We start from the raw sequence: 5,572 nt of genomic DNA on the forward strand, positions 1-5,572 counted from the left end.
TGCTCTCTGACTTTTCCTTTTGACAAAAAGGAGATAGAATTATTTCCATTATAGAATAATTGACTTGAAAGGGATGCCAAATGGCCATGTAGTTAATTCCAAACCCACAAACAAATGTCTTCTAAAATATCCAACCACTGATTATTCCTCTTATATGTGAGGAATTTATTAATTTCACAGGCATTTGGATTACTCTGTTGGTAATGGATGAATTCATTCCATTATTCATTCATTCATTCATTCATTCACTTACCTGTATGTCACAGTGGAATGAGCTCTAGTTCTGTGTTCACAAGACACGGGATCAAAATCCTTTTAGATTCTGCTACCTTTGTAATTTGGGGCATTCATTTTGCTCAGGGGCTCACTTTCTTCATCCATAAAATGAAGGAGTTGGACTAAATTATCACCGACGTCCTTTACAACTTTAAATCCATGATTTATAATAATTCTTAATGTTCTTGTTTCTAACTTTCCCTTTTTGTATTCCCACCGAAGTCCACCTACCTCAAATAGTTACTGAAAAATCAATTAAGATTATGAGTACTCTACAAAAAGAAGATGGCGATTTAAAAAAAAATTTGTTCGTAATTGCTCTGCAAATTACATTATGTAAATGTCAGATATTGTTAGGTTTCAGAGACAAGAAGAAATCATATTCACATATTATTATTTGAGCTTTAAGGGACTCAAATGAATTGAAATTGATATGCAATCATTAATCGCCCATTATGTACAAAACATTGTTAGCAGACACAAAGACAATTGAGACTATCACTGATCTATTAGAAGAGATAATATTTACAGAGATAATTCTTTTGGAAACTGGAATGTGATACATGCATAAAAGATACTGTAATGCAATCTCTGCAGAGATTCTTCACTACCTCAGTATTCTAGGTATACTTTTAAGAACATTACTATCCCAAAACTTGGAAATTATTACTTATGGGTTCCCAATAATGCTCTTTCCATTAATAGGCATGCCAAGTCATACTTCATTGCAATAGACTACTAAAAACAGAAGGCATAGAAGATGCTTCCCCTTCAAGAAATGTCCTACAGTTGCCTTCCCAAAAGTACAAATACCCACAGTATTTCTGGGAAAAGTTGATACAAACTTATAGTACAAGAATAGGGAAACATGTACATATGATAGAGAATTCATGTGGTCAAGGAAACTTACAGAACAGGAGACTCCAAGGTAACTCCTGAAATATCAGACCTTGAATTCCTTAATCTACTTGTAGAGTCCTTCCAGAGATTTCCCCTGAAAGAGTAACTCTGCCAGATGGGTTACTAAATTAGGTTTATGGGGTTGTCAGCACAGTTTTGATCTCAATTCCTAGGGCTAGCTCAAACTTGAGTTTCTAGCCAAAAACATGTTTTAGTTCCCTGCTAACTAAACAAAGTATTTCTTTCTGATTAAGTATTTACTCTCCGAAGTGACATGACTTATGGAATGGGGTGGAGAGGAGAAAGAAATCTCCCACCCCAAGAATAATAATTACTCAGCAGCCAGGTTTTCCTTCCTCTTGATGGTATAGATTGGCAAATTGATTTTAGAGCTAGCAGTACATCCTTTTAATGCCCCTTAGAGCCTTGGCTAAATTTCTGCTCAGCCAATTCAAAGCCACTCCTCTAATTATATCAGATACAGGTGTTGGGACTTTGTAAAGGAATCTCACTTTACAACAAGGTTTGAATTTTAAAGAACTAGGAGAGATTGGAGGAAGAAGAGACCTTTTGAAAGGAAAGAATCAGAAAATTTATCTGAACAATATACAGTCATTAAAATTATTCAGTCATAGTAGACTGAGCAAAGGGAAGCTATAAGATACTCACAAAATGGGGTGCTGACAGTGGTCCTCAGATTCCTGCTTTTTTTGGTAATATAACAAATGAATATTATTGTGTCTACTTGAATTGGGAAGAGTTCCAGTGAATTTTGGGATTTTTTTTAAAACAAGGCTTTAAATTTGAAAATTGTTGATACTGAAAACATTAATTTACAAAAAAGCATAAGAAAATACTGAATATAAAAACAGTGACTTCAAAATAAATATCTCAATAAATGCTTCATTTTCACCCAAAAATCATTGAGACTTTTTAAAATCATTAAGCATTTCCATTTTGGAATAAAGAGGAAAAACTTGACATAATGTTGAACTATAAGTTAATAGAGAAAAAAAACTCATTTTGCCAAAAGTAGTAGCTATAACTGTCTGGAACAACTCTACGTCTTGCTAAAATACAGGAATAATCAGTAGTGGATCACAGTAATGGAGCCCCACTAGTTGAGTAGCTGCAAATGGTCAATAAAGGGCAGTTCAATATTCTTGGTTCAGTATTCTGGCTTACAAGGAAGAAGATGAATTTCCATTCACTTAGTAAGGCTCATACTAACCTCAGGCATTCAGACTTGGAATAAAAAAAAAGATGTGGGTTAGAATATTTCAACAGACATGAGCTATATGGTCTTAGCAAGACCAGAGTATGTCAGACCAGTCATCTTTGCCATGAAATAAAGGAGTAGATAGCCTCGGATACCTCTTTCTAAGTCTATGATCCTAAAATTCTTCTGTAGTGATTTAATTTATCTATCATGGCTTCCAATAAGGATAGGCATTGATTCAACTCCAAAAAGAAGGAGCTAAGAGTGCCAAATAACTAACCATATGACCTAATTAACTAGAAATAATAGGCAAAGCTTCTGGGATTTTTCCTTTAGATTTTTCTCCTGTTCTTTCCTTACTTTCTAACTAGAAAAAGAAAGAGCCAAATTATCCTCTTAATTTTTTTCATTCTCTTTTTAGTGGTCCAGGTAACATTTAGACCTCCTGGTCTTGACACCCTGCAACATATAGCAGAAATCCAGATTTACAGCCTCCTCCTAACCCCAAATCTCCAAATCCTTGCCTTTATTCTCCCTGCTAAGAAGGTCTATGAAGCTATGGTCTAGATATATCCAACTCTGCCTAAGCAAATCAATCCAGTACCATCTTCCAATGGCTATTTAGACCAATTAATATTAGCAATTCTATTTTATAATATAGAAATCTGTATTGACAAGGTTAGTTGTTGGGCAAATGATTCAGTGATGATCCCTGTACTCCATTCTTTAACTTCAACTAATTTTTGTTTACACTTTAGTAGGAATCCCCAGGTGAAGATTGCAATAAGAGGCATTGAAACTTTAATTTTTTTGTGTGTGATGTGGTCACATTCATATCAACATTCATCATACCAAGAGTTTGTCTATTCTAGATATTGTGCAAATTGAATTCAAATCTGGTCTCAAATATTTACTATATGCGTGATACTGGGCAAGTCACCTATCTCTGTTTGTCTCAGTTTCCTCATCCATAAAATGAGTTGGAGAAGGAAATGACAATCTGCTCCAGTATTTTAGGCAAGAAATTCACAAAATGGGTCTCAAAAAGTTGGGCATTATAGAAAACACATTAACAAAAAGAAACAACTTCAATGTCACGCTGTTAGAATATTATTTTTCTGCTGTCATTATACCTACTACCTCTATCTCCTCCTGAGAATCTACTATATTATTTCTACTCTACTATAGACTGTGAAATAAAATAATCCAGTTGGGCTAATAACACTGTTTTAAGAAAGAGAAGATTTGACAGTGAGAGATCCTAGAAGGAAAAAAAATGCCTGGCTTTATAGAAGCCAGAATTTGTGATAATGATTCAGTCCTTAGAAATTCTTTTCTTGTACTCTTAGACCTAAAGCTTTATTCTGGAAGGTTAAAGCTACATGAAATCTGACTTTCAGATGAATGAGATATTATTATACTTGCCTGTTTAGGCCATGTTGACAAGAGACAAATAGTTCCCAAAATATTATTTATATGAAAAATTTTCCCTATCGTAAGTGAGAAATTATAAGGGAGGATTAGAAGCACAAATAACATGGTAAGAATGAAATACAAATACATTAACTTTAGGAAGCAAAATCCCTCAATCCTTGTTTTCTTTTGTTGGGATTTTGTGGTGGTAGTGGTGATGATTTTGTTGTTTTGTTTTGTTTTGTTTTTTCCATTTGTGGAGACATTGCTTTATTTTCTTATTTTTTAAAGTTATTATCTTCTGATTTGGTATCAATTCTAAGAAAGAAGAGGGATAAGGGCTAGGCAATTTGGGTTAAGTGACTTGCCCAGGCTCACACAGCTAGGAAGTGTCTGAAGCAAGAAAAGGGCCCCTCATGCTCGTTTCACTGTAATCCCTGGCTGCCCAAGAGTGTTTTCAATGCAATCCATGCTTTATTTCATAGAACATCCCTGCCTGGCATTCAAGATTGATCTAAAAGGTCAATTCAAAATTAGGACTCATCTAAAAAGCTTGAAGTTCCTTCAGGGATTTTTTTTTCTAATTCTGGCATGGATGATACAAATTCAACCAATTGAACAATATCTAAAATATTTTTCACATATTTTTACAATCCTTTCTTCTTTTTTTTTTGGCATCACTTTTGCTGTCCCCCCCCCCCCAGCTCACTTCCTCTACTTTCCACTCAACTCCAAATAAAAGGCCACCCTCTGTATTGTGTCTTTGACACAAATTTGTCTCACATAACTTATGCCTGAATTTGGTGTTTTGTCATCTTAATAGTGTCTGACTCTTTAAACCCCAGTTGGTTGTTTCTTCGGTGTTTTTTTCAGATATTGGAGTGTTTTGCCATTTCCTTCTCCAGCTCATTTTATGGATGTGGAAACTGAGACATTCATGGTTAAGTGATTTGCCCATAGTCACATAGCTAGTAAGTGTTTGAAAACAGATTTGAACCCACAAAGATGAGTCTTCTTGACTTTAGTCCCACCAAGCCACCTAGTGCCCTTATACCTGAATACACACACACGACATACATACATACCCACATACAAAGGTATATATGTGTGTATATGTCTTTATGCCTACAGTCCATAATCTTTTCATTAGAGGCAGGAAGCATGCTCGGTATTTAGGTTTTTGGATTCACAATCAGTCATTAAAGTAGTCATATTTCTAAAGACTTTCCAAGATGTTTTCCTTTACAGCTTGGCAGTAATTACAAAAGTTGTTCACACTTATTCCTACTTCATTTTGCTTTATACATTTCATTATTCTAATTACACATTTTCCCAGATTTCTCTGAACCTTTTTATTCCCATAACTTATAGAGAAGTACTATTCAATATTCATATAACATAATTTGTTCAGTAATTAAATAGCTTATGAATATCTCTTTAGTTCACTACCACTATTATTACTATTACTACTACTGCTGCTGCTGCTGCTGTTGCTCCTACTGCTACTATAAATACCACTATACCAAGTTCTATTCATGTGGATCATTTTCCTCAGTAATTGCTTGAGAGACAGAGAGTGTGACAGAGACAGAGACATAGAGAGACAGAGAGAGAAAGAAAAAAAAGAAAGAGGGAAAGAAAAAGAAAGAAAGGAATAGAGAAAGATAAAAAGAAAGAAAAAAAGAAAGAAGGAAAGAGAAAGAGAAAGGAAGAGAGAAAGAAAGGAAGAAAGGAAGAAAGGAAGAAAGAAAGAAAGAAAGAAAG

Source organism: Gracilinanus agilis, chromosome 5 (assembly GCF_016433145.1).
Source record: "Gracilinanus agilis isolate LMUSP501 chromosome 5, AgileGrace, whole genome shotgun sequence".
Classification (NCBI taxonomy): domain Eukaryota; kingdom Metazoa; phylum Chordata; class Mammalia; order Didelphimorphia; family Didelphidae; genus Gracilinanus; species Gracilinanus agilis.